This window comes from Trematomus bernacchii, unplaced genomic scaffold (genome assembly GCF_902827165.1).
Source record: "Trematomus bernacchii unplaced genomic scaffold, fTreBer1.1, whole genome shotgun sequence".
Lineage (NCBI taxonomy): Eukaryota > Metazoa > Chordata > Actinopteri > Perciformes > Nototheniidae > Trematomus > Trematomus bernacchii.
This window is the reverse complement of record NW_022987950.1, coordinates 69114-82174: the sequence shown is the minus strand read 5'-3', so window position 1 is coordinate 82174 and position 13061 is coordinate 69114.

Sequence of the window (13061 nt, the reverse complement as noted above, 5' to 3'; positions counted from 1 at the left end):
AGGGTATCCTCCAGATTTTGCATACGATTTATTTGAAGGTGTCATCCCAGTTGAGCTTGCATACTGCTTAGGTCTTTTGATCTCCAAAAAATATTTTACTTTAGAAAGCCTGAATGCAACAATTCTAACATTTCCCTACAAGTGGGGAGATAAAACTAATCGCCCCCATGTAATACAGCGCACTTTCACATCCAAGAAGACAATTGGTGGCAATGCTCATGAAAATTGGAGTTTGATCAGACTACTTCCATTTATGATAGGTCACTTGATACCTGAAGATGAACTGGCATGGCAGGTTGTCTTAGACCTCAAAGATATTGTAGAGCTTGCTGTTGCCCCTGTCCACACAGATACAACTATTGCATATCTAGAGGGTAAGATTTCAGATCATAGGCATAGATACTGTGAACTTTTTCCTGATGCAAGAATCTTGCCTAAACACCACTACACAGAGCATTATCCAGAAATGATCCGTTGCTTTGGGCCTTTAGTTGGTTTATGGACCATGCGATTTGAGGCCAAGCACAGCTTCTTCAAGCAAGTAGCAAGACACACAAACTGCTTTAAGAATGTGACATACTCACTCTCAGCTAAACATCAGTTAACCTCGAAAATGACATTCCCAGAACAAATGACAATAACTACCCTTCTAAAAGGGGTAAATTAATAATCTTTTTTCTCAAAGCAATGATAAACCTGTGAGTTGGATGTAGAAAAGTCAGAATCAATATAGATTTTTTTTATTTTAAAGTAAATTCAGATTGAACATAGTAAAAAAAGGTAAATTATAGTGTCCGTCCAAAAATAAATCGAATCGAAGGGGGAGTCCCCCACACACACTCATTGTGAAACAAAAAGGTGGGGGCTTCGCGCATGCAGGTTTGTATCAGAGTGAAGCGATCTCTCGCTCTGACATCTGGAAACGAAAAAGCAGTTTTATTGCTTATGGATTATTGGAAATAATTTCAAAGAGGACACAGACACATTGGATTAACCTATGGATTAACTGCAGCATCGTTTTTTATCGTTGTATTGCCATTGAAGACCAGTTTTGACCAGACAAAGACCAAGGTAAGCCATGTTAGCGTTTGTAGCTACCTAGCGCCACATGTTTTGATGTACGTTTTCGTTTATAGAGTCGCAAGTTTTTATCATGGAGTGTTGAGGTGGGCACCCATCGATTCTGTGTCTCCTTACGATCATAATCGATATGTTCGATGTGCATCTAGGATAAGTAATAAGGGAGTTATGAGTGAGTTTCGGTGCAGTGATAGGTTAGTATTTTTTCGCTCATGGCTAATTCAGAGGCTGAGTGTTAGCATTGTGTTTTTTTTTTGAAAAAATAAATAAAAAATATCAGTTAGCTGAGTTTCAACATTCATAGTTTATTAAATATTAACATTCCTTAGACGTTGTTTCTTGCAAATGACGCGTTTATCCGCCCGGTACCGGGGGGGGCAGTGCGTAAGAGGTTAATACAAAAATAAAAAGCTGCGCCGCCGCTATTTGTATATAGGGGAAACACTGGGTTTAGCAAAAAAGAAACCCACCTCTGGGGTCATTTGGGTGGAAATGGGTGTATTTGCCGTTTCTCTGGAACCCATTGGTCGATTTTGATGATTGACATCTCTTTTGAACCGTTAGAGCCAATAGAATCGAAGGGGGATTTCCACATACACACACACACGTTACCATAGAGAGGCGAAGTCCCGCCCATCTACTTCCGACCCATGGGACCTTATTTCGGAAAAATTATGTATTGAAGTCAATGGGGAGAAAACGTATCTTTCGATCCCGTTTGAATTGTGCCATGAATTACACATATGATGTTTGTCAATCTTAAAAAATCATTTCCATGTCAAAAAAGTCACAGTTTGTCGTAAAACTGTTGAAATATAAGACTATGAAAAATACGCAACTAGAAAGACTACAAATCCCAGAGTCGCGTAAGTGATGCCATAACTGTTGTCATAATTGTTTTCCTCCACTAAAAATAAGAGATAGCTAAGATAAGATAACTTCAACAAGATGCCTGTGTGCTTAGTACCAGGTTGTTATCATACCAGCAATGGGTCTTGCTCGTTCTTTCACTTCCCGTCTGATGAAAGGACCAGGAGTGGCTGGATCAAGTTAGCTACCTAGCTAGTAGCAAGCACGTTAGTTAGCATTACAGCCTTAGCCTTGTCATTTTTATTATCCTTAACATGAAGTAACATTAAGTAACCCAAAATGTTAAACAGTAAGAGTAGCGGAGCGTCCACACAGCAGCGTTAAAAAAATCTTCTAACGCTTCTGCCCATTCACTTTGAATGGGGTGACGTCACTTTGCCTCACTTTTCGCCGAACTGCATTGTGGGAAGCAGAGCGGAGATTTTCAGGATTTTCAGGATTCAAAGTTGAGCAATGTTCAACTTTTGAAGCTGAGGTGGAAGCGTCAGCCAATCAAATCCCGTTTATGCAAATCTGACAGTTCAAGCGCTAGCCAATCAAACCGCGTGTAAGCTGGGAGTGACATACCGCAGTTCATTTCCTCATATTCCAAAAAATGGAGGAGAAATTAGCGGTAGGGAATCACCCGGTGCTTTATGACCAGTCCCTATTTACCTACCGGGATACAAACCGGAGGAGCCAGGCATGTAGGGAGGTGGCAGAGACAGTGGTAGGTTTTCGCCTGTTTGGGGAGTTTATATCCAGTTTACTTCGGGCTTTTTTGTTTTGTATGTCGGGGGCGGGAGATTCATGTGATTGGTTGTTGGTCGCGTTGCTCGCAAAAAATCCCCAAGCTTCAGATACGCCCACCTCCAAGATTTTTTTAACGCTGCTGTGTGGACGCTCCGTCGTAGTCATATTTCGTGAACCCTTTGAAGAGTACTGTCACACCGGTTTGATCATTCTATAATACACCGTTTAAGCCCGGATGCCCCCGGTGGAGAAATGCTAACGCTAACGCTACATTAGCATCGGCGAACTTTTCTACTTCATGCTATCTGCACAAATGGTTGACATTGAACATTAAAAAGACCAGGCAGTTCAGGGAGAATCAAAGGAAGGCAGGCAGCTGACATTCTTCTGGACGTGTTTCATTGTGGTGATAGTGAGGGTAGTCAATCCCTTTTTTGGCAAGACAGTAGTGACGGCCATCTTGGTGACGTATGTTGTTGTGCGAGACCAGAGATGTAGTTCATTGAGCGTTTCACACAAAAAAATGTGTTACTTCAGTTTTACAACACATTTACATTTTTTTTACTTGCAAAATTATCTTTTAAATTGACAAAAATCATGTGTGTAATTCGTGGCACAATTCAAACGGGATCGAAAGATAATCTTTCTCTCGCCATTGACTTCAATACATCATTTTTCCGAAATAAGGTCCCATGGAGGTCCACCGGAAGGGGAGGGACTTCGCCTCTCTATTGAGAAATGACAGCTATGCACACGCAGTTTGCCCAAAGCGAAACCTATCTTACACTCTGAAATCTGAAAACTGAAAACTAGGTTTATTGGTGATGGATTATCAGAAATAATTTCAAAGTGACACAGACACATTGGATTAACCTATGGATTAACCTTCAGCAGCGTTTTTATCGTTTTAATGCCATTGAAGACAACTTTTGATCAGAAAACCACAAAGGTAAGACATATTACCGTGTTGGCTACCTAATGCTACGTGGTGTGATGTCTTTGTTAGCTTCTCATGTCGCGAGTTCGGATCGGTCAGTAATAATACTAATACCTGTCAAATCAGTGCAATCTCAGCTTGCTAATCGATATCTTTTGTGTGCAGATACGATAAGTAATAAGGGTATTTTAACGTGAGTTCTGTGCTAAGTGTGTTAGCATTTTTTCGCTCAGGGCTAATTCAGAGCCTTTGTTATTACCCTTATGTTTCGTTTTGCTAAAAATTGTTAATATTGTCTGATAGCTGAGTTTCTTCCCGTTAAGTGGGTATGACACATTAATAGGTTTTTAAATGTTAAGAAGCCCTCAGACGCTGTTTCTTGCAGATGTTGCGATTTTTTCAGTGCGGAATGGGGCTTCACAGGTTAAAGGCGACATTTACCATTTAATTATGTACCTTTAGGTTAATATGAACCGACTTCGGCCGAGATGGGCGCCTCCAGTGTATTAGTATACTGTAGCTTTTTACAGAGCCATACATATCAGCGTTGCGAGCTCATTTCCATTGGTTTCAATGGAGACGTGCACTAGCTGCCAAGGTCTTTTTTTTCTGGCCGCAGCCTTCAACTTTGGGACCGCAGCAGCGCGCACCGCTCGTCATGAGGAACAACCAATAAAAACCGAGAAATATCTCAACTTCCGTAAACACAAGTGGACAGCAAATATGGAAGATAAATTCATTTCACAGCGGGTGGATCGTAACCCTGACTTTAAGATCTGTCCGGCATGTCCCCCATATTCATGGTATGTGCACCGCTGCTAAAATGTAACACGGTCATTAATATCCTCCACTTTCCAGTATCAAGTGTCACTTTCCGGGACACACCCCCACACACAATATTGTGTCTCTGTTTTGATCCGCTCTGTGTGTATTTACATGAACACAGAGCGGATCAAAGCAGATACATATACACAGTTTTTTAGGGAAAACACTGCGGTGCCACAGACAATATTGTAATATATCTTTAACAATCAACACCTTAAATGGGTAAAGATGGTCGCTTAACGTAAGGTTGGCTACAACCTGCCTCAGCGCCCCTAAAAGTCGGCACAAGAGTAGACATGCAGAGCCGGACCGACGCAGTAAAGTTCTACACTTCCTGACAGCAGACATGAAACAATAATTTAAAACAAGACGTACCGCAAACATGCCGTAAGCTCGTCCATCGGCTATGACTCCCCCCTCCCCACTGAGCTCGGTTTAATGTGCATAACTTTGGGCAAGGTTCGTAGTTTTAAATATTGTAAAGCAAGCAACTGCCGGACTTACGCTCTACAAATACTCACACTATAAAAACACGCTATAAACACAAGTCAATAAATATAAACATAAACTCACCTTATGATTTTCATGGCTTTATCCTAGCTAACACCAGTGAATGACAATGTTTACAAATTGACAGCTGTATTTACGTTGCTCGTTGTAATGGCAAATGTGAACTCAGCTTTTTGCAAACAATGCGTCTTGTGATAACCTGTAACTATGACGAACATTTGATGATATTAAATAACTTTTATTAACTTTTACCTTGTAGAGATCTCCTCGGAACAGAACCAGCTTACTCCTCCGATGCGGGAAGAAAATATGGTGGACCCCCCCCCCCCCCCCCCCCCTTTGTTTAAAAAAGAAAAGCTTCAACATTTTCAGATAAAGATTTTTTGCAATTTTTTCTGCTTTTCATCTTGTCCATTAAAGTGCCATATTGTTCAAGTTCAATTACGAACTATTAAAGTACGGTTTTGAGTCCGACCATTTTGATTTGTGAATAAAATATTTGTCAATAATAAGATGCTGAGTAATCGGCTGCAGAGCAAGCAGCTGACGTATGTGCTCAGTGGGCGGAGTTACAGAGATAAACATAACTTTTTTCTTATTTCTTAACATGATTGAGACTTAGAGAACGTACATCCCTCAAGATTAAAATAGTTCTACATGATTGATTGATGTTTTGATGAGAAACATGAATACATTCTGTCTCATATATTAAAGGTGGGGTAGGTAAGTTTGAGAAACCGGCTCGAGATACACTTTTTGTTATATTCCATGGAATGCTCTTAACATCCCGATAGCAATGAATATCTTAAGTGCTTTGACAAAAAATCCATAAAAAAATGTCATCTGTGGAAGCCGTGGTACTGTAAAATGCACGACCAATCATTTTAGCCGGCCCGGCTAAAATAACTGGATGGCCTACCTGCCTGTCAGCCTTCCATCTGTGCACAAACTTATCTCGTGCCCTCATTGGTCATGTGCGCGTTCGTGTGTGTTGGAGGAGGGGCTCTGTAAGGAAGTGGCAGATTTTCACCGGTTGTGTATTTTTAAATTCTAGCACACTCGAGCTGGTTTCTCCGAAATTACCTACCCCACCTTTAACTGCATATTTGCAAATTGAACAACCCCACTTTTCCCTTTTTTTCAGTGTAGACCATTGCATTTGGAAACCATTATACATCTGATAAACTACATTCCTCTGGTTGTGCAAACACTGAGATTTGGTGAGTTTTATACATCCTGGCCAGAGGTAATTTCTGGTGGTCATAGAAAATTCAATCCAGTTTTTATTTGTCTGCTGATAAATTAAGGCAACTAACATTAAAATGCACAGACATTACTTTAATTCTTATTATGCATGCCTTCGGGGTTGGTTATAGTTCTTGGGTCTTTGCATTTCATCACCTAGAAACACACACAAACACACACACGGAGCAGTATGACCCCCCACCACATGCATACACAAACATATCTGCATAATTAGACGCACAGTTTTCAAAGAGAAAAGAGGCAATACAATGTTATGCCTTCTCCCTAAACCCCAAGCTCCAATCTGATTAGAGGAAGATCAAAGAGAGGCAGGCAGGTTTCTCTGCACAAGGCCCGGCTCTAATTCGCCTCAGGGGCTCAGCGCGGAAGAAACAATCGTATTTATTCCATCCATTCCATTTCTCTCTTTACCCTCTCTCATTCTAGCTTGACGTCTCTCTTTAACCATTTTCTGTATTTTCCGCGAAGTGTACCTTCTTTGCAACTCCCTCCCGCTCTACCTCACCTGTTTGTCTCTTACTATAATTTCAATTTCCTCTGCTTTTCCCCACTCAGCCTCTCAGATCTTCTTAAGCTTCAACAATGGTAAACAATTATTTTGTTGTCTGATCCAATTAAACAGCTTAAAGTTGCTTTCTCCTCGGCGGCGGCTAACGGCTCTCCCTCAGTGTATTCTGTAAATCTCACGCAGCTATAATGCCTCAGTGGGCGATAGGCATCTTTACATAAACTAGACTCTGTTTATTAAAACTTATCAGGAATTAAATATCAGGATAGATTGTTTCTGTTGGGCTTTGTTAGAATTGGCCAGCATCTATCAATGCTTGTAAAATATTTAATAAGACTGTAAAATCCTAACCATTGGCCCCCCCCATGTCACTGATCATCCTAAGAATGTATGTGTTTAACCTGTTAAGCCCTGAGGCTGTTTTTCAGGTCTCAGGCTCGAAAATGACATTCCCAGAACAAATTACTATAACTTCACTTCTAAAAGGGGTAAATTAATAATCTTGTTTCTCAAAGCAATGATAAACCTGTGAGTTGGATGTAGAATAGTCAGAATCAATATATAATTTTTTTATTTTAAAGTAAATTCAGATTGAACATAGTAAAAAAATGTAAATGATAGTTTCCGTCCAAAAGAAACCCATTACTTATAATGAACAAATATTGATTATTACATTTGGAAGATTTTGAACATGTCACAACCAGAACCAACAGGCTGCGACAAAGAAGGGAGATGCGTGCCACAACGTAAGGGGTATTGCGGGGGAACTGCGCTCCTTGATCTTTTGGGGGTTCCAGCAACACTGGCCCAGGTGCCACCCGTGTAGCTGATTAGACGACAGACCCGCCCACCTCCAGGAACCTGCTAAGACAAACACAAGCAGGCACCCTGGAGTGTGTGGGGCCGTCAAACATTTCAACAGGAGCCCTTTTACAAGCTCTATTTTGCCTTGTGGTAGGACAAAAAGCAGTTTCTGTCCTTGTTGAGGCACAGATGGACTTTACATTTCCCACAGTATACATGTGTGAAATGATTGCCTGTGCAGTGCTTGCATCTCTGTCGGGTTTCCCATGTTGGGGAATGATCAATGCCATCCTTTCTCACATCAGCAGGCACACTTTTACGGGGGGGTGTTGAGTCCGGTTCTGGAGAGGATAGTGGTCTGCCACGTTTGATTTTGCCATTTCCTGCACTTGTAAGGGAAGTGCCAACAGAAGCCTGAAACCTTCGCAAGGCCATGGGTTTTATCCTGGGCTCAAGTTTCTTCTAGTCTCTTCTGTAGAGGTTCCATGCATTGATAACTGCCACTAAATGTACATGTATCATCTTCGGGATTTGAAGCTGAATTTGTAGAGTGCAGACAGCATATCAAGGAGGTCAACACCCCCCAAATTGTTGTATGCTTCAACAATGGCTGGTCTGAGAACCATAATGTGTGTCTTGGTTTTTCGATCCCACCTTTTCACACTTCCAGTTGGTTCGATGCCAACATAAGAGGAGAGTAGGTTCACAGCTTTGTTGTCAAACCATCTAACGATGATGATGTTTTCCTGGTTTACTCTGAAGTCCATTGACCCTCTTCCCTTTTTCTTGAGCTCTTTTTCATCCATCATGTTGCAGTCTTTGACCCTGTTCATTCGGACAGTGCCTATGTAGTGGATTCCTCTCTCTTTCAGGTGGTCGACCAGTAGAACTGATGTGAAATAGTTGTCTGCAAAGAGTTTGTGATTTCTTCCTGCTGGAAGGGTTGATGTCATTTTCAGGATAACATCTCCAGTAACACCAACATCAGAGGCCTGTACTACGAAGCCGGATTTTCCTAACCTGGATATGTTTGAGTTAGCCGGTTGGCCCAATCCAAAACATACGCGCTCTCGCTAAACTGTACTACGACGCTGGTTATCAAGTGGATCGCTCAAGCCAGCCGTGTCCTATCTAGTTAGGTGCGCGTTCACATGAAAGGGGTGGTATTTGGAGCATTCGACCAATCTCAAACATGGACAAGCGTACTGACAGCGCAGCGTCATACTTCCTGAATGAAAAGTGAACTTTAATATTAGTCAAATATGAAGAAGTTAAACTTTAAACATCCATGACTTAAACACTTTATCCAGGATAAAAGCCACATAGCTGCACCTGCAAGGTGAATACAGCTGGTAAAAGAAAAAGCGTTTGAATGCGTACATTAACAGGTTTATGATATCACTGCCCCGTCCAAGACACGAGTGGATCTGACTTTAATTACATTTGACTCGAGTGTTTCGTCAACTTAATGTGTTGCTTAAAATAATACTTCTGCATAGCCTACAGTATGTGACACTGAGTGTTGCACGGCCAGATACGGCTCAAGAAGCTGACTCAAATAAGGAAATATATGATACATTATGATGTGATATGATATGAATGATAATGGGACACATCGACGTCTGCACTCACAGTGCCGCGGACTGTACGTAATGTTACTTTGATCCGTTTACTTATGTTGTGGCAGATATTTAAGTAAGCTTTCTTAACGCTAATGTTATAATAGTCAGATTGCTCTGAAGATGGGAGGGGATATTCTATTAATTTTCACGTTCACACAGTCAGTTGATTTTTGCCGGCCGTCTTTCCTGCAACGGCAGTTTTTCTGTATTTCCTCTATCCTGTAATATGACTTGATAGCTTTAAACTCCGCACACGGAGCTCTGATTGGTCAGCAGGCGGTGCTTTCACTGAGTTGATCTCTTAGCCTGCAACCTATCCTCCTCTCGAGGAGGTTAGCCACTCAGCATAAGTTACCATGGAGATCTAGCCCGCTAAAAAGAGAACCAGCGTCGTAGGACCGGAAAGCCCGAGTTTTCCCTGAAGTCAGCCGGCTAAGCGAAAATCCGGCTTCGTAGTACAGGCCTCTGATCTCTCCTTGTCTGGATTTTCTGCACCTTGACAAACATCAAAGTCCAACACACTCTCACTCCCAACGCGTCCAGGAGCGACGCTTGGTCAGGATCCCGTGGCGTCCAGTTGTGACGCACCGAGGCTCCTTCAGCGTCATGCAAAGAGCTTTCAACTGATTGCAATGTATTCCCATCGGCGGCGGTATTTGACGCTTAGGGAAGCACGGCATTCGTTTGTGTGGGCAGCTCTTAAAGGCAATGTGAGCGTCCATTCCCATTGGATAACGGAGAATTGTACACCCGGAAGTAAGTATTCTCCTTACTGTCGATTGATTTGACAGTGATATCTCCATTACTCATCAACTCAAAAACACCAGATTACCTTTGTAAATTAAACAACATTGATAGGTTTAAATTGTGTACAATGCTTTTGTGTTTTTCCCCTTCAATTCTGAGACAACTTGTTTTCTCTGAAATGTGGAGCGCCAAAGAGACTACACTACTAGGGCGGGCCATACTATTTTTTTTTTGTAAATCGATCGAGAGGGGTGTTCAAATTATGTATTTTGGCGTGTAGAACACAAATCTGAAGACATTTTTCAATTCTGATAAACCTAACCTACATCAATTTGCAGTTGATTATTATCTATTTTTTGATTATTTTGCTATTCTTCTGGAAAAAAGAGACTAAGTTGGGGGGCTTTTATTTAGAAGTCAGGGCTTTTATGTTCCTGTCTGAAGTGAAACTTACAGGAATTGAAACTTACTTGTGTATCAGTGTTTTCAGTGTGAACTAGTTGAAATGGCTCAAGTCAAAACAAGGGCAAAATCTACTTCTCATTTGAGTAATCTTGTTGGCACTGGGCGAGAGCTGTTGGTGTCTGAACTGCCAACTGTGAGGGATATCCTGAGGTATGGCATCTACTTGAGGGATCAAAGTAAAGATAACAGGAGGAACTGCCCAGTGGACCAGCTGGTGGGTGACATCTTCCCTGGTCTGATTGGTCAGTGGAGCAAAGCGAATGCTCTTTTCAAGCCACCTGTTATTAATGAAAAGGTGACCATCATGTCCAAGCTCAAGGAGGTCTGGAATCAAGCAGTGAAGTTTTCCCTTGGGAAGGGCAAACTTGATGCCAAAGAGAGGTTCAGTGTCAAGTTAGACTAATTATTTGATATTTTGACTTGCAAGTGTCGGATTACCAGTTGTGAGGGGGGAGGCTGTGATGGCTGTGTGATCCAAGCCCACATTCACTGTTCCTGCAGCAGAGACACAAGGATTCCTTTAAAAGATCTTGCATACATCAAGGGACAGAAAAAGAGGGTTGGAAGTAAAGGACCCCACCAAATGGGGGAAGGCAGGGGATGGAAAACATGGCTGAGGAAAGGAGAAGGAGCAAGGAGGAAAATGCTGCAGCAGCAGACAATGCAACCAGGAAGGATGTTAAGAGATTTTTGGCAGATGGTGATGAGGATCTGGAATTGGAGAGTGGTGCTGAAGATGAGTTTGTCCCTGAAGTTGAGCTCTTCCCTGAAACTGAACCTGAGCCTACAGCTTCAACAAAAGTACAGAAAAACTATGATGATATTCCAAATATTGCACTTGCTAGTGTAAGGTATGGCATAGGGCTGAGACCAACTGCAGCTCTGATTGGTGCAGGAATCATCACAGAAGACAACACAAGTAAAGTGATTGATAAAAACAAGGTCAAGAGAGCACAGGAAAAGTTGATGAGAGAGCTGGGAGAAGAGTTTGAGGAGAAGTGCAGGGAGATGGGGGGATCTCCTGCATCCTCTTTGATGGGCGGATTGACCTGACAAATGTGATGATGGAAGCTGAGGGCAGTGACCAATCTTTTCCTGCAAAGATCAAAGAAGAACACTATAGTGTCGCTAGTGAGCCTAGTCACATCCTGTTTCAGCTGGACTGCCTCAAGTCCCAGAGGAAGGAGGTGCTGGACCTTGTGATGCCAACTGTGAGAAGATCCTCCAAACACTGCTGTGCTCTGAGGATCAGAAGGAGATAATTGAGGGGGTGATCCTGGCCATTAGGGGAGAGGGGGACCCAGACACTCAGCTGGGGGACTCCTCTGTCAGGACCAGAAGGACACCTGACATCAATTGTGATGCTTCCAGCATTGGGGACTTGATCAGCTGGTCAGAAGGTGTGTCAGAGCCACCTCTCACCTGCTTGCTAAGCACCTCGGAGGTGAAAAACGTCATCAAAACCCCCATGGAGGTACTCAACTGGCCTTGCCATACTCAAAGCATTGAGAGGGTTGTTAAAATGGTGACCGAGGCTTCTGCTAAGTACTTCTCACAGGAAAAGAGGGATGGAGGGATCAGAGCTCAGGAGACCAGCAGGAGACTGATGTCCAAGAATGAGTCAAAGCAGGACTTGTGCAACCTGGCAAAGTTCAAGAAGTCAGAAGATTGATCTTTGAAATCGTATCCAGTTATATATATGCAGTTCACCTGTTAATAAATATGTAAAAAGGATTTGGCTTTGTCAATATAAATGATTTCCCTTATATCTTTTACTATCTTAAATAGAGGTTCGAAAGGGTAAAATTGCCGATTTCGAAATACAAAACGATGTAGGTTAGAGTTATCCTATCCAAAGAATAAGCTCATATTTGAATTCCCCATAAAAAAACACATAATTTAGACACCCCTCATGTTAGGATTTCCTTCAGATTCATGTTGGCACCTGAGTATGACCCGCCCTACTACACTACCCACAATCCCCAGCTATTGTTGTGATGACTTCTGTCCGCTTTGCGATTACATTACCCACAATCCTCAGGTACCGTCGTAAAGACGGCATACCTTTGCACTTTACGTGACCAAACCTGGATGAGAGAGTCGCAGTTCTTCAGAATCAAGGTACAGTAAGAGCATGGGTAACACGTAGTTATAGGAAATACGATAAACATAGCCACGAATAATAATAATAATAATCTAATCGGCGCCAATGTTGTTTCTGGCACCTTTCTGAGGGGTATAGTAACTAAATAATATAGGGTATTACCTAAATATAACAAATGAACTCGCCTGAGCTAGCTTGCTAGCTAGCTAGCTAGCTAGAAAACGCACTGCAATTTCTCCATAGGATCTTGGAAAATAGCTCGAAATAAGGTCTGTGGTTGACACACATTTAAGAGACGGATCACGTTTTGTTCAGCCGGATAATCTCCACATGTCTACTCTGCTTTTATAATTTTCGAATCGTAAATCTATTAATAATACTTTGTATACATGTGTTTTTAGTATTAATAGTAATAATACTTTTATAATTTTTGTACAAATTACTTATTTAAATGACTGGTGGCAGTGATTTTGCTGTGCGATGGTGTGAAAATACCTTTAATGACAACAGTAGTAAGCATTAATTGGTTATTAGCCAAGTAGAACAGTTGTAAACAACAACAATTACACTGGCATTGTTTGTTTATTTTTG